This window comes from Balaenoptera ricei, chromosome 3, assembly GCF_028023285.1.
Source record: "Balaenoptera ricei isolate mBalRic1 chromosome 3, mBalRic1.hap2, whole genome shotgun sequence".
NCBI classification, from domain to species: Eukaryota; Metazoa; Chordata; class Mammalia; order Artiodactyla; family Balaenopteridae; genus Balaenoptera; species Balaenoptera ricei.
Window position 1 is genome coordinate 122,562,527 of NC_082641.1, and position 22,341 is coordinate 122,584,867.

At 37.6% G+C, this 22,341-nt stretch overlaps 1 protein-coding gene and 1 long non-coding RNA gene across 2 annotated transcripts in view; both read right to left on the reverse strand.

Annotated features, from left to right (window-relative positions):
• Positions 1–13,293, reverse strand: part of LOC132362604 (uncharacterized) — a 129,302-nt gene extending 116,009 nt beyond the window's left edge. Inside the window, exon 1 of the long non-coding RNA XR_009502405.1 lies at positions 13,209–13,293. This is a non-coding gene — a long non-coding RNA (uncharacterized LOC132362604). The remainder of the gene's footprint in view (positions 1–13,208) is intronic.
• Positions 13,294–15,283: 1,990 nt separating this feature from the next.
• The window catches only part of PRELID2 (PRELI domain containing 2), a 598,497-nt gene continuing 591,439 nt past the window's right edge, over positions 15,284–22,341 (reverse strand). Inside the window, exon 12 of the transcript XR_009502406.1 lies at positions 15,284–15,323. The gene's annotated coding sequence lies outside the window, so the exon portion shown is untranslated. The remainder of the gene's footprint in view (positions 15,324–22,341) is intronic.

Consider the following 22,341-nt stretch of genomic DNA (forward strand, 5'->3'; position numbering starts at 1 on the left):
AGCAGAGAAGACATGTGAAGTTTGTGACCAGAGCCTGATAAGTGGGAGAAAAAAAGAGAAAATGATGTGTCTTTTCTTATATTTACCTGTTTATGACTTTTAAAGGAAAGTAATATATCATGTTTCTAGTTAGGAGCAGACTTCCACAGGGTTGAGCTAATTTAGTGCTTCCTAAAGCAAGCTATGCATCAAATCGCCTAGGGAGTTTGTTAAAAATAAAGGTGTGCAGGAACCAAACCAGATCTACAATTCAGAATCCCAAGGGGCCTAGGAATCTGCATTTGCAATGAGATCTCCTGGTGATGCTTACACACGGCTAGCGTTGGGAGCTGTTCTCTAACATACCAGAAAAAGTTACATAAAACTTGTAAGGAATAGAAATGTTCCAAAAATTGGAAACATCACCCTCATGTGATCTATATGTCTGCCATACCACGGGGTCTGAAATAGTTAAAATCTATCCATGTCTTATTCTACCTATCTCTGTCTCTTTCACACACACTTGTCCTTTAAAGTAAATTTTCCACTTAATCTTTTCTGCACCGATCTGTTAAATATTTGAACTCAGTTGTTCAAGTGATTATTTGCATCTGGTATTTAAGATCAGCAACTGAATAAATATCATGCTGCTAATCAAACAAATTCATCGTGAAAAGGTAAAAACATGCTCTATATTAATTTCAGTAACTATTTCAGGCACTCAGCAACAAATAAATACCCAGTATAAGTTAATCACCTAATACAAAGTCCCTAAAAGTTCACAATCAAATATATCGGAACCCCAGCAATGATAGATTCTTGTAATTATCTTTATCAAGTTAACGTCTGTGTATAATTACCCACAATATAAGATTATGTGAAAACAGTGAGCTCTGGGACTGATTCCCAAGACAACAAGCGCTTTATCTTGTAAATTAATAAAACCAATTTACACTTTACAGACTTTTTCATCCACCGGTCTCATTGCAAAGATGAATTAATTTAACTGTAGCGTAACTTCCTGGAAAAAAAGCATCACCCTCAAGATCAAAAAAATGCATTTAAATTATTGTCATGATGAAAATCCATTTTTTTGTACAGTTTCCTCAAAAATATGTCTTTCAACTATAACACTAGTGCTCCACTACATTAAAGAAGTGGAGGAAAAAAGTGTTTGGAGAAAAATTTACTTCATAATTTTAAACTGATCTGTTTGGAAGTAGGACTATAAGCCAAGCCTCTTCACTTCAAGACCAAGCTTCCGTCCACATCATCCAGCTAATGAGAATGATGTCAGGGATATTTCAGAGAACAGAGAAGCCACATCAACAGCATATGACTAAGAACTCATTATCTCTACTCACCTACTCCCCACCCACAGTGTCCCTTCCGAGGCCCATAGGGAGGTCCCTACTCAAAAGCAACCTCTTCTCCTAAATCTTTCTTGACTGCTAAGGATTAGGTCTCAATCTCAATATTTGACTTATTCCTTTCTCTTAAGACCATGAAGGTTGATTAACATAATAATATTATATATCAAACACATAGGCACAAAAATATATATGTTGTTTAACCTAAAGAATTCTTGTTAGAGCAAGAATACCATGCCTATCTCCTAAAACATAAGGAAGGCCTCACCTGTTGTCCATAAGACCAGCTGCATCCAATATATCAGAGTTAATGGCAATAACAAAACCAAAGCTGAGACCAACACAGCACAGGCTTTATTCAGTGGCCAAAGAATGGAGAAGTGGGAACTAAGTTCACAGATCAACTTCTCAGCCACCTGGAGAGAGTGGTTTAATTTTAAAGAGTAAAGACAGAGGGAGGAGGAGTGAGGCTAATGATGGGGATGAAGAGGCCTTCCGGGGAAGGGGCAGGGCTTTTTCAAAGGGAGTGGGGTACCACCTCCTTTTTACCCATTTTTGGTCCTTCATGTCCAGTCATGGCCACCGGTAGGTGTCACTTAGTATGCTGATATAATAAATTCAACACATGATGAGAAAAAGCAAAAAAATTGGAGCCAGTGGCTCCATTTCCAAGATGGTGCACTCACATGGCTATAGGTTAGAGGCCTCAGTTCCTCATTACATGGACCTCTCCACAGCTGAATGTCTTTGTGACATGGCGACTGGCTTCTCCCAGAGAGAGGGCAAGGAGGAAGCCACAATACTATATATATATATATATATATCACTAACGTCAAACATCACACACCCTCCCTTACCCCCACATTCTGTTAGAAGCAGGTCACTAAATACAACCCGCACTTAAGAGGAGGGGAATTAGCATCGACCTTTTGAAGGGAAGAGTATCAATCTGTAGACACATGTTAAGTTCAAGCTACCACAGGCTTCTTTCTGAGACTTTGCCGTATTCTGCAATGCCTGCATATCATGTCAGGTTAGCTCCCAAAGATGATCCATTCTTTAAATGGAATAAGTGCTGATCCCATGCATGCCATTACCACTGGTCTATGCTGGAGGAGAGAGTCAGATTACGAGGGACAATGCAAGGCATTGTAGTTTAAACGTTTGAAATTGGCACTGGCAATTTCAGGACAGTGTGTGAATATAAAGAAATGGCTTAAACGGTTTTATCTCTCGTGGACAGTTTGGCCACTCACTAGAGCTCCATCTGAAGAGCTCCAAAAGGATACAATAGCATTGGACTGTTATTCTTCTTGTCCCCCACACTTTATTTGAGCATGTTCAATTTTACAGCCTTCTCCTCACTGCTAAGCTGAGATCAATATATTGACATCTTGGTGGGAGAAGCAGAACAAGAGACAGCTAGTCCCTAGAGGGAAAACCAAAGAGAGGTGACTTTCTGGTTTCCATGGGTCAGGATGGTTGAGGTCAAATCTGGCTAAAAATTCTCTCTGTGGGGTGCTGCAGGAGACACGTGGACTCTCAAATGAATATTCCTGTCTGCCTCTGTTACGTACTCTGCTTGGACCATCTGGGATGCTGAGTGCAATGAATAATATAGAGAGCCCTCTCTCTCTTTCTCTCTCTCTCTCTCTTCCACAAACACAAACACACATGAACGCACGCACGCACATACATACACCATCCTAACTAATAGATCTGACCTTTTAGAACCTGCATTGGAACTTTTAGAACCCTAGTGTCCTGCTTAGAAGTATAAGGGATCCAAAAGACATTCTCAGTTACGCTGAGTCTCACCCTTGTGAAATGCCCAGCATCCCCAGGGGAGTGGAAGTAGTTTTTCACAAGTATAATAATAACAATAAAGTCCACGTCACGTTTCAGACACTGTACTAGGTGCTTGAAATACATTATTTATTCCTCACAACAACTCTGAGATGAATACTATTATTATTCATAATAATGGAGATGAATAATATTATCCCCATTTGACAGATGAGAAACTGAGTCTTAGAGAGGTTCAGTGACTCACCTGAGGTTAGTCAGCTAATAAGTGGTGAAGCAAGTGTTCAAGCCCAGGAAATCTGAAGCCAGATTTCATGTTGACTCCTAGTACTCAATCCAGCCAGAATGAGCACCCAAAATAATTACCTAGTGGAGGAGGGAACAGATGAAGAAGGAAAAGAAGAGTAGTAGAGGCCCTATTATTAACAGCTTTTATCTCTTACTACCAATTACAAAGTATGGTCTCTCATTATTTGGACATGTGTTTTTGTCTGTCAATTAGACTGGCAATCTGGTGAATAGAGTCTGTCTCTTGGGGACCTCTATTTCCTCCTGAGTACACAGGAAATGCTGGATAAATAACCTCAATACCAGAAAAACAAATGACATGATTCTCAGAATTCTCAGGAAATTATACCACCTCATCATGTTGTTTAGTAACTTACTCTTCATTCCTCAATTTCTTAAATTGTCTAATAATAGAATATACCTCTTAAAGTTTCATGAAGGTAATTGAGATAATATTTACAGAAGAGAGCTTAGCAAAACCCATCAGAGTAGGCACTCAATGTAATTTATTATTACTAATATTATAATATTCAGGTTTCCACTGGTTTAAAATGAACTGTCTATCTGTATGTATATATGTATGTTTATATATATATAATACTATATATATTATACTATATATAATGCTAATATTGCTTTTAAAATAATCTTAAGTACTTAATATCTTGCAAGCACTTTAGAAGGTGACTTATAGGTATTACTAATTTTAACAATGAAGCTCAGAGGAGTCAACTTAATTTATCCTTGATCAGATGGCTAAAATGTACAACAGCTAAAGTAAAAATCTGAGTCTTTGTGATTTCAAAGTCAATGGCACTTCTCCTAAAATGAAGGACAGAATCTGAGCCAGGTTCCCACGCCTCTGGCCCCTCCGAAGATGTGAAGAGTTATTACTAATAGGAATGCTCCCTGTCTCTCAGTCCACAAGGCATGCTCCTATTTCCTACCCTGGGACACAACATTTCTTTTGAAGGAGAAACGCCACCTTTTCAGTGAGGCTACAATATTACCACTCTGGCATGTGAAAGAAGACAGACTTGGAGAAGGCAGTAGCTACAATCCGGTTGGACACTGGAATTCCTTGTTGATGGGGAATCGAACCTAGAAAACAGTCATCTATTCCTGTTGACCTCCAGCTCACAAGATAGGATTGGTCTTGCTTCCTAAAACAGATACCCCTGGACCAGCATGTCTTAGCACACACTAGTCCATTCATGGAGAGGAGGTAGTCCATTTAGATCCAGGTTACCTGTTCCCTCACATGGCACTCAGCATCTCTGTTTGTAGCAAAGAACATCTAATATCACCACTACTGTGTAATCACTAAGAAAACGAATTTTATTAAGTAAAAGACAAAAAGGCCAGTTTCTTACAAGCTGGGCTAAGCATTATGTATAATCAACTTCTCCCTGCCTTTTAAAAATCAGATTAATGAAGCAAGAGTGCTTTTAAAATATAATCAATCTTGGGATTTGAGTGGGTGTGGAGGGTAACATTTACCAAACACGTTGCTTGCAGCGTCTTTGCATTTATGCTTATGTTACTCTTCTGCAAAGTGAGTGGTTAATAGCCTGTCCTATTTGAGTGGTGATTATATTTACATTGACTATGCTTAATGCATTGATGGGAGTGGGAGGTTATGAGCAAGAAAATATGAGTGATCAACAATCTTTAATCATATGGTCTTTTGAAAGCTGCTTATAGATACTGAGCTTCACTCTGCTTCATTGTCCTGTCTCTTCTTATTCTCATAATTCAGTCAGAAAAAAAATGCCAATTAATAACAATATTGATTCCAGCTAACAATTACTGAGCGCTTACTAAAGCCCAAACACTCAAAATCCTACTTACTTCTCACAGCCACCATATGAGGACGGTATTATTACTTTCCCCATTTTACAGTTGAGAAAACTGAGATCTACCAATTTTAAGTCAACTTGCCCAACAACTTTTTACCTTTAATCAAAGGTGGAGTGAGGACTTAGCATCAGGTATACGTGCCATTAGTCTCTGGTCTTGACTGCTATACAGTCTCCTGACAAAGGAAGCAAAAGCCAAAGGTGGTGAAAATGTTGCATCCTGACACATGTCTCCTTTGATCAGAGTACTTCCCAACAAGGTGCTCCAAATCTTGTTACCATTTTCTTCATGGTCTAGTCCAATCTAAGGCCTTTCTTTGGCCTCCAGTATGAGAACAAACATCTGCAGTAAGAATTCATTCATTCCATCCATTCCATAAACACTTGCTCAGGACCTAGTCTATACCCAAACATGTGTCAAGCGCTTGAGAAATGTTAACCTCAAGAAATTTAGAGTTTACACGATTTTAGTGCACAAGATGCACACAGAAGCACATGGCTGGTCACCCAGCTCAGAATGATCCAAGGGAAGCGTCATCAGAGCTGAGACTTGAGGCTGAAGAGAATTTATCAAGGCAAAGTGTATTTGTGTGAGCTGTGGCCTCAGTAACTGTCCTGTTTCCTCCCCTCCAGAATGTTGTTGTTGTTGTTCCTCTTTATGGGCTTACCAAAACCAAAAACAGCAATCCCAACCATCAGTCAGCCAAATAAGAGGAAATATAGTATATTTCATGAAGAGAAAACCTAACAGGACAAGAATGTTACGATGCAGGAGGTAAAGATACAGTCACAGCTTCTAGTGACCTTGGCCGACTATTAGCATCTCACCGAGCAGTCCCCTTCCTTGTCATTGCTGCATAAATATGTATGTAAAGGTATATAAATACAAATGTAACTGCCAGCCCTCTTGATCTTTTTACCTCTGCCATAAGAATGGCATGTCCCAAATCAGGTCTGCTCCTTTACCCTGGTTCCTACCATGCAGAAATGAAGAAATGTAGAGCAAGGCCACAGCAGCTGACCTATAGTTAAAAACATGCAATGTAAGTGAGAAATAAATCGTAAATCCCTAAGAGAATGGGGTTGTTTGTTACTGCAGCAAATCTGAATAACATACCTTCTAAGAGAGCTCTTTGGATTTCATTGCTAGCCATACAGGAAAAAAGCAAATACCAAAGCAAAACAAAAGAAATAAACACCTTTGAATGGGGTGGCTGATTTTGCCTGGGGCTGTTTCATCCCATCAGTCATTTCCTATGATTTTGTAATGGTTGCCTGGAGGGCTGTAAGAACATTTCTGGAGGCATCTATCTACAACCTCAACAGGGGAAATTGACATAGTTGGTTGGTAATGCCTGCCATGAGCATGGAATTGAGAGGTGGTGATGCAGATGATGTGTTTGCTCATCTAGGGCCTCAACTTCTCCCACCCTTCCTGCCCTTCAAAGAAAGGAATGTTGTGTTTTCCTCATTGTCCATTGTCTTCCTCTGTATCCTTCTAAATATTCCTTCCCCCTCACTGGAATCTCACAATTCTGGTGGCAGTACCTGGGAGAGTGGTGGTGAATGAGGCTGGCTTCTTTGCAGAGTACAGGGTCAGTGTAAATACTCATCTTTTTTCCCTGGATGACCTGCCCGTGTGCTTTCCTTCTCTGATCACTCCTTACTGTACTTCTGAAAGAAGTGGTCAGTTTTACTGACTCTGTAACTGGTCTTACACAAAACACATGTAACTCTTGCCGGAGCTGAATGGGGTATCTTCACAAAACCCCATTCTTGCCAATTCTACTAGCTCACTCAGGGTTAGGCTGGGACATAAAACAGTGAACCAGAGACATATTTCATGTAGTAATCAGGCATCAGCACTAAGCCTATGCCATATTTCTTCTCACAGAACCACCCTCCAACAAACCATTCTTACACTGTTAGAGCGCCATCTAGAGGCCACTCTAACAAATACCGTTTCCCAAGCCTCTCAATTAGCCTGCTATAAAGGGAGAAACACCACAAATTAAATGAGGAGTAGGAGGAGAGAAGTAATTTTTACTGTGCATCTCTATGTGACAGGATGCTATTGTTGGAGAATGAATGCTTTATCTCACTCAAACATATAAAGTAGTTATTATTATCCCCATTTTACAGATGAGAAAACTGGACTTAGAGTGTGTTCTTTGCTCAACCAAGAAGCAGAGCCAGCATTCAAAACCTTGTCTTGCTTATATCCATGCGGATACTCCTTCTACTATTCAGCACTTCCAACTCTTTATTTGGCTCAATGCTCTTCGATTTCAGGATGTTTTGTCAACCCTCAACAGAATATGTCAATGAAGAAGATGTGTCTGTACAGAACCAAATACACTTATTTACTTCCCCTATCTTGACTATTCCATGTCTTTTCCCTCTATGACAGATATGCGCTAAATAAAAATTTGTTCAATGAATAAATGACTAAATAAATAAAATGTTTTTCCTTGCCTCCTTTCAAACTCTTTTCAAAACTGCATTCCCAGAATAGCTGCACCCACATCTGACCACTCTGTACATTCTCATCATGTGAAAGGTCTTCCTTGCCACCCTCCTCCACCCTCCAAGTAAATGCCATACTACACAGTCCATGCATTTCTAAGGATAAAGTGATTTAGAGTTAAAATTAATTAGGATACTCCTAATGTGAAAGAAACCCTATGCCAAACCATTTTTCTACAGTAAAGAGTCATTGAATCATCCGAATAACCACTTTCTTATTCATCTGTTTTGTTGAGCTTGCTTTCCTGATACTGGTTTATATTAACTAAGGTGTGGATATATATCTAAACATTAATGTTTATTTTTCAGTGACGCCCAATTAAGCCTTGTAAGTATTTTTTCTAGGACTGTATGCATCGTTTCAGTAAGAGTGTGAGCTCTACGAGGGCAAGTACTAATTTAAAAAAATATTTTGTAACCCTATAATTCCCACTGCAGTGTCTTCAGCTATATTATTAAATGTTTATGACTGACAAAGAATTTCTGTCCCTCTCTAACTAGTCCTTTGAAAGAAATACGAATGAGCAATTAAATGTTAAAACGGAGCAAAAGAATGAGGAGTAGATTTTCCCAGAAGGTAATTACTGAGTGCCTACCATATTCCAGCAACCACACTGGGTGATGGGGGAACATAGTCTCTGGCTTCCAGTCTATACACAGTCTCATGGGATAAACAGACAATTACGGTGCAGTGTTCTGGGTGGGCAGAGGCCCACAGATACCCTACACTTTGAGGGAAGGCAAAAATGACTGACTGCTGAGGTCTCTAATTACTGAGCTTTCTCCTGAAGTGATGGTAAATGCTATAATGCAATTATAATAAATATTATAATGCAATTACAATAAATGTGCGTTGAATTAAATCAAATTGCTGCCTTGCTCTCCAGAAGCTCAAATACGAAATATGAGCCATGAAAATTAGAAATGTGTTTTTTTCTTAATTCAGAGCTTCTAAGTATGTTACCTCTGGAGATGTTTCAGAAGATTTTAACCCATAATAGTCCTTAAGAAATTTTATAAGATTCTATCCTAACCAAATGGCCCTTTGATCTGCTGAATAGATCCTTCTAGAAGTTTCTTTAGATTTTTCACAGGCATTGGAGGTAAAAGAATCCAAGGAACTGACAAACCTAGAATCTAATTTTTCTGACACTGGGTGATTTAGAGTTGATAATGACAACGGAATGTGACTGAAAGCATCCACAGTTTGTACAAAATTGTGTCACATAGAACTGTGGCCCCCAGCACCTATAAATGCTATTCTCTCAGAATTAGGGGCATCTTAAACTTTTTTTCTACCCTGCTCAACAAGCTCTTTGAGAGCACAGCCTGTGTCTTTCTTATTACCATACACTGGGTCCTGCCAAAGTGGAGGGCACAGAGTAAGCATTTACATGTAATGAGATGGATGAAAATATTATAATTGAATGTATGTAAACAAATATAATTGACTGTCCCTTGGAATGGCTTGAAGTTTTTGTGGAATTTATAAATGTACATCTCTCCATCACCCTCCTTGTTGAGCAAATTTGTCTTCTTTTCAATTTAAACTTTCTGCCTTATTGCTTACAAGTAAAATATCATTTTATAGACATATTAGAAAATAAGAATAAACAACTTTTTAAAAATAAAATAATTCTACCACCTAGAGTTAATCAATATTAACATTTTGTTTCATGTCTTTTTCAAGATTTTTCTATGCAAATATACACTTTCAAAAATAAAGATATTTTCTTGATGTATATATTATTTTGTAACTTATATGCATATAAATAATAAGTAAGCATATTTCGTATCATAAGTATGCATGTATATTTTCATCTTTAGTGGTTATAGATCCAACATCTATATCTCAAAATTTATTTAACCTATACTTGATATCAGACAGCTAGGTTTTTCCAAATTTTTGTTATTTTAAACAACATTGTGACAAAGGTCTTTATACTTAAACTTCTTGCATTCATTTGAGAGTTTCCTTAGAAAACTAATAGAATCGCTGGGCCAAAGGGAAAGACAATTTTAAAGCCTCCTGATGCTTAGGCCTAAATTTCTCTCTGGACCCACCTTATATAGACACTGTACCAATCTTGGGTAGTATCATTGTTCAAGCCTGTATGATAAAGAAATTTTTAATATTCATTTATTTTCTATATTTAGTAAACAGGAACATGATTGTGTAAACCCTGTCTATGAATATAAGCAGAATGTATAATAGTTAAGAGGTGAGTTCTCAAGCCAGATTACTTGATCCCATGTCCTGATTCAGCCATCTACTAGTTCTATGCCTCAACCAATTTAAATACTTCTTTGTGCTTGTTTCCTCATCTGGAAAATGGGACAATTAAAAGTATCTCTCTTAGGGTTGTTCTGAAGATTAATTGTATTGATCCATAAAATGGATTCAGAAGAGTACCTTACACATGTAGATTTTCAATAAATGCTGCACATTCTCTTCTTTTTCCTGGGAAAACTACTAAATTAATTTTTCAGCACCGCCTTGCAGTTATGTATGTCTATGAGACTAGAATGTGAGATGAATTGATGTGTGTCATTTACTGGCCTGACTCATTAATACCTTCAAGACATGATCCTCATCCATTACCCTGTCAGCCAGCTAAAGAGAGACAATCTCGAGGACCTAAAGCAGGTGGAACCATAGGATGGAAGGAGCCTGGATCTATGAATGAATGAATGAATGGAACAAGAGCCCCACCTCCACCAACCACACTGAACTATCAGTACATCAGTGAGAAATAAATGTGTACTGTGTTACATTTGAAATGTTTAGTTGCTTCTGTTATAGCAGTTAGCCTTTCTGGACTAGTGGAGTGCCTGTTATTATTCTCTTATCACATACTATCTGTTTTAAAGAAGAAAGAATTTTGATCTCAAAATATGAAGAGTGGATAGATGAAAGGAGTTCAGAACTGAAAATTTGCTGCAGATAATTGACAACTTGATAATACATGATTCCAAGGGTCATTCGTCTATCTGAAATGTTTTTATTTTTTAACCTCATTTCTTTCTTATAGTTCTCATTTTGGCTCCAGGCTAAAGAGGTTAATCTCAATACAGCTAAATGGATTTATTCAACTTAAAAGCACAGATTCCTCATGTCGCCTCTTAGCTTTACCAGTGAACATTGTTTTCTTACATTTATTGAAACACTTAGACCATAAATATCAAAGTACTAGCTGAGAAAATCCAGGAGGAAACATTCTTCAGGAAAAAGAGAAATATTCAAAAGAAAGGCTATTGCATTAAAAAAAAAAAACAAAATCCAACAGCAACAAGAGAAAGTTCCCTATAATGGTTATGAAATGTCTAAAGCAAAGTTGCACCAAACAGGAATATATTTCCCAAGTTTTCCTCTTGAGAACCATAGACATGAAAGAAAAATGCTCAATTTAGGGCACTGTTCCTTTTGCAAAAATAGAAAAAAGGAAAGGAAAGGAAAGGAAAAATGATACCAAGAATGATACCGAATGAATATATATATATATATATATATATGTATATCTATACATATATATATGCCATTTTATGAGCATTGAGACACAAATTTATTCAAATATAAACCATATAATCTTTTTCCAAGGTTAGAGCTTCCAGCTGAGACTAACTGAGGTATTTTTCAGAGTATTTTGATACTCGAGGGACCATAAGATATTAAATAACACTATCAAATGTATATTTCTAAATATAGAATTAAACAGCTATCCCCTTATTTGCATCATGCTCTGTAATGTGTTTTGTATAAAGGAAGGCATCATCAGCCCCACCCCCCAGATAGGACACTGAAATTCAGAAAAGTCAAGGGGTTTGTCCAAGGTTATCTGGACAGTGTTATAAACCACAAGTAATCATCCACTGAGTGGCGTGCATGCTTAAATTTTCACATATGAATTTTCTGGAAATGGTTAAAGTGACAGCTATGATCAAGTTAATCAATGAAACAGTTATAGATGTGCCCATGAGAGGAAAATGTGAGCAAGTGGATGGATTTGAATTAGCCCAGCTTAAATCATAGAAAAGAACAATTGAATCATTTAATAAGCAGTAGGTTAAACCCTATTCTAATAATTCCAGTGAAAATACCTGAAATACGAAAGGTTTACCAAGCCCCACTCTAATAGTATACTGGTTTCAGGAAAGAGTAAGTAAAACAAAATTTTAGGCTAATAAAGTGATTCAGCAAGTGCTTTGGATCTTTTTGTGGTGTAATTTAACCTCCACATCTGTTCCTGAGAAACAGCTATATAACAAGTATTTACATATTTAAATCCTATTTCCTATTTATTTTCATTATTCCATCTGAAACATAATTCTTTAGAAAAAGAAGAGCAGCTAAGAGACCTTTTTATAAAATCACACAAATACAACAGTTGTAAATAATTATGCATTTAAAAGAAAATTACACTTTCTTGAAAATGTAATAAGAATATTCCAAACAAAACGTAAAGTAGGAATTCAGGGTAAGAACTGAAAGGCATTTCAACCTGTTTTGCTGTTATTATGAAATGTTTATGCTAAATTGAACAAATCCAAAAAAACAATGAAAAAAAAAAGAAATGACTTTCAGTTCTAAATCAGTTTGGCAAATATGCATGAATACCTCTTTATTAGTAAGCACAGCAGCAGAAAACAGAATTCACCCCAGATGACTCAAATAAAGAGACTTTAATAAAATGACTACTTACAGAGGTGTGAGCAGGGTTAAGGAGATTAAAAAAAGGAATGGGGATGCTACATAAATCTTTCTTTCCCAAATCAGAAAAAAAAAAAAGTGAGCACAAGTACCCAGATAATAAAGTCTACCAGAGTTGTTTAGATTGACACCGAAATTTTGCTTTGATGTTTTGGCAGCTAAGCTTAAAGAAGGATAATGATTGGTTACATCATCTCCTTCCATATTATCATCATCAACACCATCATCATCCTCAAAGAAGTATTTACTACTTATTGGGTGTCAAGAACCTGACATGGTGCTGAATAACTGTTAGAACAATCAGTCTGGACTTAATATGGGGAAATGAAGGGAGAGGAAAGAGAATCCAGGAGCTCAGAAGCAAGTGAAATCACTAAGAGGCAATAGAAATAGAGAAGAATTAATGACTATGTAGACCGAAGCAGTGATAGATGGCTAGAAAAGGGGAAAGGAACTATGGGGCCAAGAAAAACAGTGGAAAGAGGATCCATTAGATGAATGATTGCAGTTGTAGGGTTGTAAGAGAGAAACAAAGGAGACAAACTACATCTGAGGTTCTAATTCCACGTGCCCAGAGGAATAATGAGGCTACTAACAGCTAAGGGAAGAGAGGAGAGCTGAGTGCAGGTTAGAAATGAAAGTGAGGAAACAGCGAGGTGTTTCTGGTCTTACCTGAACAGGGATTTAGACATGGATTCCAGTCCTAGCTGAGCTCCTCACTGGTCGTGGAAGAGCAGGCGAGTCTCTGAGTCTTTGTTTCCTCACCTGAAAAACCATGCTAATTTTAGTGCCTTCCTCATAGAGATTTTTTGGTTGTTTTATTTTAATCAAAATCCTTTTTCCCAATAGTTGTAGGTTTACAAAAAAACTGAGCAGAAAGTACAGTTCAATATACCACCTCGCTGCCCCCCAATTTGCCTTATTAACTTCTTGTATTCTGTGGTACAAGATGTATTTGTTACAAATCTATTGTATTTGTTACAATAGATGAGCCAATGTTGATACATGATTACTAACTGAAGTCCATAGTTTATACTAGGGGTCACTCTTTGTTATCTATTCTATGAATTTGGGCAAATGAATGACATGCCCCCACCATGACAGTATCATTCAGAATTGTTTCACTCCCTAAAAATCTGTACTACACCTCTTCATCCCCTGCCCCCAACCCCTGGCGACCACTGATCTACTGTCTCCATAGTTTTACCTTTTCAGACTGTCACATAGTTGGAGGCATACAGTATGTAGCATTTTTAGATTGCTTTCTTTCATTTAAAGTATGCATTTAAGGTTTACAGCGTCATTTTAAAGTCTTGCAGAGAGTAAACACTAAACAAATACTAACTGTTGTTACTCCTATCATTAGCATTGTTATTATTTCATAAATGCTTCATTTTCCTAGGGTTCTGAAAAGTAGATCATGCATTTCCCTAGAGTCATGTAGGTCCTGTTTGCCGGTTCCCCCTGTTATATCTACTTTCTTTTACTCCCAACTTTTTGGTAACATTTCTTTCACCTCTAATTTGTTTACTCACTCCTCTTATCCCCTCTAAACTGACAGTTTTATGAGAAAAGGGACCATTTCTGCCTTGTCCACTACTCTACTCCCAGCATTTAGCACAGCGCCTGGCAGGTGGCAGGTGCTCCCTAAACATTTGCAAAGTGAGTGAGAGGTTGGCATGGTGACCTGAATTGAGACCAGGAGTTGCAGTAACACAGCTTTGGGCAATGAACTGAAGGAAAGGCTGTGATGAGACCACATTCCCCATGACTAGAAAAATGGTGGAGGACTTGATCCAGCCCTACAGCTCCCACACGCAGGGACTTAAGTAGCTGCTAAAGGGAGTCTTCATTTAAATTATTCCCTAATCTCAACTTGTAGTATTTTAAGTTTCTATATAGCAAGACATGTGTCAAATGGCTTTAGATAATATACTGAATGTTATTCAAATATATAAAATTTAATATCTCATTATAACTTTTTGAGTCCAACTCAAATCAGCTATAACTTTACCCTAATTTTTCTTTGGATGCAAAACAAATTCGCCTACCCACAGTGCTACCTGAAATAAAATCAACACTAGTTTATCAGTGTTCCTTAGGACTTACTCCAGATATGTGAGAAGAGAATTGTTTAAAAAACAATTGATGTCTCTCCTCTGGCTCATCTCCAAAGTATTCAAAGCATGTCTCTTCATCCCTGCACGTTTTTCTTTATGTCCCATTTTTATTTTAAACTAATGATAATGATACCTCATTGATGTCGCTCTGGCAGAATGGTTAAGTGGAAAGTTTCCTCTAAACCAAAATGTTCCCTAACCCACTGGGGAATTCTGAAAGCTAGATACTAATACGTAGTGTAATTAAGAAATAATGAGCTTTCCACCATGATTTATTTCCACAGATTTAGATTCAATGCTGAGAAGCTACAGTTTAAATTGTTGCCGTGCCCAATAGTAAAAACTCCTATAAATCCTCTGAGGTCAATTTTTAAAAAACATGCATTTCAGCAAAATGAGAGTTAAGTGAAGGTGTTGTTCTTATTTGTTACCCTCACTTCCACCCAAATTAAAGGAACCACACAAGCAGCCAGATGGAGAGAGAAAGGGTGTGAGGAGAAGAGAGGAGAGAGGAAGGGGAGAGAAAGGAGAGAGAGAGAGAAATTAATATGAAAAAGCATTACCCTGGGCTTGCTCTGAGGTCTTGGGGGTAGTTTCTCTGCTAGCCCGGCTACTGTGAAGTCTGAAGCCGTTCCATTTCCATTCCTTAGGGTGCCTGTTCAGTTAACTAACGGAACAGTAAGAAAAAGAATGAATGCAAGGTCTGAGGCCTTGAGTAAGATACTTCTCAGCTGCCCTGAAGGATTAAAGGCGATAGCACAGGGCAAGAAAAACCTCACTGTTTGCTCAGAAGAAACTGGAATTTAGCAGATTCAGCTCTTAAATGTAATAGTTAACAGCACCGGGTGTGGAATGAGACCACTTACCAGCTGTGTCAACTTGAGCGGTACCTTTAATCTCTCTGAGCCTCATTTGCTTCAACTGGTGTCAAGACGGGAATAAAGACACAGACCTACTAGAGAATGGACTTGAGGATATGGGGAGGGGGAAGGGTAAGATGTGACAAAGTGAGAGAGTGGCATGGACATATATACACTACCAAATGTAAAATAGCTAGTGGGAAGCAGCCGCATAGCACAGGGAGATCAGCTCGGTGCTTTGTGACCACCTAGAGGGGTGGGATAGGGAGGGTGGGAGGGAGGGAGATGCAAGAGGGAAGAGATATGGGAACATATGTATATGTATAACTGATTCACTTTGTTATAAAGCCGAAACTAACACACCGTTGTAAAGCAATTATACTCTAATAAAGATGTTAAAAAAAAAAATGTGGCTGATGATTTCTCCTTTTGTGGGGCTGCGTATATCAATGTAAAAAGCGCAGTGGTGCATTTCCATTTTTTAAAATTATGCTGGCCTCAGCTAATCTTCAAAGAAGCCTCTGGAAACAGAAGGGAGGTCGGAGAACCACCCCTTGGCTTAATTTGGGACACAGGGCAAATCATCTGCAGTTATGGGAACCTTGAACTGGGGATGGAGTATTTTACTTGAAATGTACAAAATTGGGCTGAAGCAATTAGATTAGAAAATTGTAAACCTGGTGAGAGGATTAATAAAATTCTGTTTTATCCTAATTAATGTCAAATGTATTTTTCAATCACCCCATAATGAGAAAATCAGAGAATACTGAAAAGAAAAAAAAGTTAGATCTTTCTCACTAACCCTCACCCCCGACAAAAGTGAAATAGAGTATGTGGCTTTTGACAGTCCGTAGAAGTTTCGGGTTTGGAGGAAAGTTTGAACACTGTATTCATTGTTTCGTTTACTCAATAATTTTTATCGAGTTCTAGGGATATGATAATGAATAAAAAAGATATGATCTTTGCTTCCAGAATTTTATAGTCAAATGGGAGAGAGAACTGTACATATATAGTCACACAAATACATTTTTGTAATACAGTAATGACTCCAGAAAAAAGTGTGATGTTTTAAAGGGTATTCTGATTTAGATTGAGAAGGCCGCTTTGGGGAAAGGCAATTATATGCCCTCCCTCCTTAGCACAGGCTTTTCCAGACCCTACTCTGCAGTGGAAGCTGGTGCATGAGTAGTTTATTTAAGGGACAAGCATGAGAGACAGGGACCAAGAGAGCCAACACAAGCCTACGTTATGAGATTTGCCTTTCCTCTGGGAGGCAACTGACTTCTTGATCCCATCAGACAGAGCTGAGAAATATTATGACATGCCTCTATGCACCCTTTGCCTAAGAGAAGAAAAGAAAAAGCATTTGTCGGTGGGCTTCTGTCCCACATTACTCAAAGGCTGCTCCATGGGCTGCTTTGGACTTCCCCAAATTCTGGGTTGCACACGTATGCCTAGTTTTAAGGGCCAGCCAGGTCTGCCAGTAACTGCAGCTGAGCAGCCCCTGGGCAATGCAAGAGTTATAGGGTAAGTACCCCAGACAATATAATCTAGCAGGACCCTATGGGGCCTTCCAGGGACAGATCCCTCCCCCATATCTTCTGCTGTAGCTCCTCTGAAGTTCCTAGATAATAGTATCTGATGCACATTTCCTGAGTTGTTTTACAGATGATAAAACCCTCCACCAAATGGAGGAAATTAACTGTTTGATGATCATGAGCCCCCAGACCTACTGGCGCCAAAGGATTGATAATGTTAACTGCCCTGTTACCTCACCATGAACGAATCAGAGAATTGTGCACAAGCTGATCACATACCCTGCAACCCTCCTCCCTCACCTGGCCTTTAAAAGTGCTTTGCTGACTATTTACAATAGCCAAGACGTGGAAGCAACCTAAATGTCCATCAACAGATGAATGGCTAAAGAAGATGTGGTACATATATACAATGGATATTACTCAGCCATAAAAAAGAATGAAATAATGCCATTTGCAGTAACATGGATGGACCTGGAGATTATCATACTAAGTGAAGTAAGTCAGACAGAGAAAGACAAATATATGATATCACTTATATGTGGAATCTAAAAAAAAATGATATAAATGAACTTATTTACAAAACAGAAACAGACTCACAGACTTAGAAAACAAGCTTATGGTTACCAAAGAGGAAAGGTTGGTGGGGGGGTAATAAATTAGGAGTTTGGGATTAACATACACACACTACTATATATAAAATAGATAATCAATAAGGACCTACTGTATAGCACAGGAACTCGAGTCAATATTCTGTAATAACCTAAATGGGAAAAGAATCTGAAAAAGAATAGATATATGTATATGTATAACTGAATCACTTTGCTGTACACCTGAAACTAACACAATATTGTAAACCAACTATACTCCAATGTAAAATAAAAAATTTTTTTTAAGCGCTTTGCTGAAACACTTCGGGGAGTTCATGGTTTTTGAGCACAAGCCAGCCATCCTCCTTTTACTGGCGCCTTTACAATAAATGCTGTGTTTTCCTTCACCACAACTTGGTGTCAGTAGATTGGCTTTACTGCACAAGGGAGAATGGACCCAAGTTTGATTTGGCAACAACAATCTATTATTTGCCCTGCACAGAGCTGGTCCCCAAAACAGGTGCTGCAATTAGAGGAAAGGTCAGGAAGGTCTGACTGGCACTGATACATCTCCTGACTCTTAGCCATCCTGCATTCTACTCCAGATTCATCTTCCAGAAAGCTTTCATCATGGCACCTCCAACCACTAAAACTTCCTAGGAGCTACCTATTATCTACAAAAGAAAGCCCAAACTCTTCACTGTGACAGTCAACCCCTCTCCACTATTTTTACTTCACTTTCTCATATGAACCACATGTGTCTTCACTTGCATCTACACTTCCCAAGAATAGAGAATACAATATGTCTCTCTGAGTCTTCTTTGTCAATACTGTATTCAAGAAATATTTGTGAACTACATATGTATAGTGATACAAATACTACATTAATTATATACATATGATATATATAATATTTAATGTATCCATCATTACCACAGTTGTTCTTAACTTTATATAAAGAAATATTTTTTTTATTCCCTTCTTTTGTCATGTCTCTATCACTGAGGACAAGAGTGGCCATGACATTTTAGAATCATATCTAAGGAAGGAAAATATTCTATGTGAAAATGTACACTGTGACAAGTTTTGTCAATCAGCAAAACCAAGGAGCATCTGGGCAGAATACTAGGCATTGTGGCTAGTAACAAAGGAGGCTGGCTTGCAAAGACCTTGAACTTGAATGGGGATACTGGAAACCATCAAGAGTTAGTAGATGGGGCTTGGGCTGCTAATTATTGGTAAGATGGGAGAACTAGTCTGGAAATGTTTTCTTTGTTTCTCCCTGTGGCTAATAGCATTTTTTTTTTTTTACTAATGTTTTAAGTTTTGACCTTTATAAACCCTGCCTGCACTTACTTTGGCAAAAGCCTGGAATTCACTACTCTCCCCAGATGGTCCTTACTTAGGATGATAGCTTGAATTCAAGTACAAAAAGGCAATTCTTAACTGTCTTTAATCCAAACAAATATTTTAAAGAACTGAATTAGACATGCCGATCAGGATCTGTGCCCTGCTCACAATCACTTCTGTGCAAAATTGCCCTGTGCACTGCTGCTATAGCCTTGCCAGCCCCATTGAGCACCATTTAAACCAAGGCAGGCACCTGGTCCAAGGCAGATTATTCATCACAGGTGCAAACTCAATGAGAGAGAGGAATTTTTGACAATTTCCAAAGTTCTGATTTGGCTAACCAGGTGAAAAGTGTTACATTGAGAGCATTGCACAGGGATCAAATTCGAAAACTTTTTTGACTTTGTGTTCCTTGTGGAAAGCTAGGCAAAGATATACAAGAGACAAAGGGATATAGGGCTTCAGACTCAGGAGAGAGGTCTGAGCATATAGGGAGTCAGTAGCATATAGAAGGGGCTTGAGGAAAAAATGGAAATGGATAAAATTAATGAAAGAGAAATGTGAAAAAGAAGAAGAGGTGGAGTAACTCCAACATTTGGAAGAGTCACAGGAGTCCAGGAAGAAAATTATGATTGATATGCCTTGTGAGGTATTTAACTGTATTCAACAGTAGAGAAATAGTTTTGTAAATTACAGTAAAATATTAAATAGCCATTGATGATGACACTTCAACAAAATCTTGATGACATGGGGAAGTATTTAGTTTATAATAGTAAATGAAAAAGTGAAATTCCTTGTACTTCCATTCTTCCTTTCAACCTCTTGTATGTGTGTGGGGGGAAGAGCAAGTGGGATAAATGGAGGCAGTTGGTAAAATAGAAGAAAGAGACCAAGATAGTTATGTTGTTCTCTTTGCTTAGATGTATTTTCCAAGTTTGTACAATAAGTATATTTTCTTTTATAATTAAAAAAACCCTTAAAATTGTAATTATAAAAAATGCTTAATACATTTGAATATAATGAGAAGACAGTTCTGTGTTAAGAGGGAAGAGAACCGGAGAGTCAGGAATATCACTGCTCTAAGTTTATCCTTGGCTGTTTTCTGTGAAATCCGAGAAGCTGATCAGCTCTGGCATTCTCTCCTCATCTTAAACCTTAGGGAGCCAAAACCTTTGGAGCAATAATCAGATGCCAACAACTAAATTTAAGAAGGAAAAGTCTCAGAGACCACAAAGAAAACTTTCAGTGCCAACCAATTATTTTAGGCCATCACGTATTTCAGTTATATAAGCTCAATAAACATTACGCTGATGTTTGTTCAGATTTAGGAGCCTTTACCTCCTATTGCTGTCAGCATATTTCCTGCATACTAATAAGCATCCCCACATTTCATATAAAATAGAATATGAGCCTCATTTTTAACAAATTACAAAGCCACAAATTAATGATTTGCTGAAGAAGAGAGAAATTTAGAATTCTCCTGTTTTGGCTTTTGCACCAAGCCCAAAAGAGATGAGGCTGATTAAATTTTAACAGGCCCCCTTCCCAACTCACAAGTTCCTGTTAGTTAATAAGTACTTTGCTGTCATCTCTCTCACACTTCATTAAATTCTAAACCTTTCCATCCATACATACATTACTATTAGTTGATAAGATTCTTTAAATTCAGTAGTATTTGGGCTATCTAAGCCTTACACTTAATTTTAAATATTGTGAATATATAAATGTTCTTGTGTAATTACCTTCCAAAACCCTCAGAGGATTGGACGATAGAATGTTACATTCCTAAAGTCTATTTTCCTCTTAATGGTGAAGGTAAAAATCCTCAATTTATTTTTTCTTTCTAGAGTTTTGTCCATTTCAGAGAGAGGAATTGTATTTTTTCTTCTCTATATAAATCTAGGAACATTGCAACTGTTGCCAAGAGAAATAAATTACAGTGTTAAGCTGCAAACCTGTAGGTTTAAAGGTTCACCTTCCTTCAACATTATTTTAAAGGAAAAATACTAAAATTTCAGCCAGCAGAGAAGACAGGTTCTTGGGCCTACTTTCCACTATGAAGTTCAGTTCTTTGTTTTGGAATGCTTAAAGGAATCTTATAATTCTTCCAGAAAGGAAGTATAATTTAAAATTAGGCACTGGCCTCAATGAATAGCGAGGTGATTAGAATTGGGAGTTCCTTTCTTTCTCAACACCATTTCCATGTGTTTCTCTACTGTTCTCTCTCTCTTCAATGCATGGCCAATTACAGTGTGCATACAATCATGCTGTAAAATATTTAATTGAAAATCCAGAACCTGTATTTTCTTTATAGATCTAGAATTTTTCAATTGTGTTGCCTTTATAAAATGGAAAGGCAGTTTGGAAAGGTAATGTAGTGTCAGATTTTGTGTTCTTTCCAGAGAAACCACTACTCTTTTGGATTACAATTATCAAAGCTGAAATGTCCAGATCTTCCTTGACTTACAATGGGGTTACTTCCCCAAAAACCCATCATAGGTTGAAAATATTGCAAGTTGAAAATGCATTTAATACACCTAACCAACAAACATCAGGGCTTAGCCTGGCTTACCTTAAATTTACGAGACTAGTATCGCTAATTGTAGACAAGAAACCACAAATCTCATGCACTATTGGTAGGAGTTGGTAAGATGATATGACCTCTTTAAAAATTCTTCAGCAGTCTTTTTAAAAAGTAAAAATATATCTATACTGGGAATTACAACTGAATTCCTAAGTATTTATCCAAGAGGACTGACAGCATGAGCCCCTAAAAAATATTTTACAAGAAAACCAGCTTTAGGGGAATTCCCTGGTGGTCCAGTGGTTAGGACTCAGTGCTTTCACTGCCATGGCCAAGGTTCAATCCCTGGTTGGAGAACTAAGATTCCCTGTGGCGCAGCCAAAAAAAAAGAGTAACAGCTTTAATTATAATTGCTAAAACTGGAAACACCAAAGTTTCTATCAATAAGAAAATGAATAAATAAATTGTACCATATTCATACAATGGAATAATACTAAAGAATCAAAAAAACACATTTTTATAAGCACAACAATGTAGATGAATCTCAAAAACCTGCTGAGTGAAAGAAGTCAGTCATAAAAGAGTGCATACCATAGAACCTGATTTATGTGAAGTTCTAGAATAAGCAAAACAAACACCTGGTTGTTGAAATCAGAATAGGAGTTTTTAGCTACTATGATTAAAGCTAATATGAATACTTTTCTTATAAAATGTTTTTTAGAGGCAGGTGTTGTCAAAAGAGGGATACTCCACCAATGCCTTCTTTTATTATTTTTAATTGTATTTGTATGACTTTATTTTTTCCTCTTTTTCCTGGATGATTTTT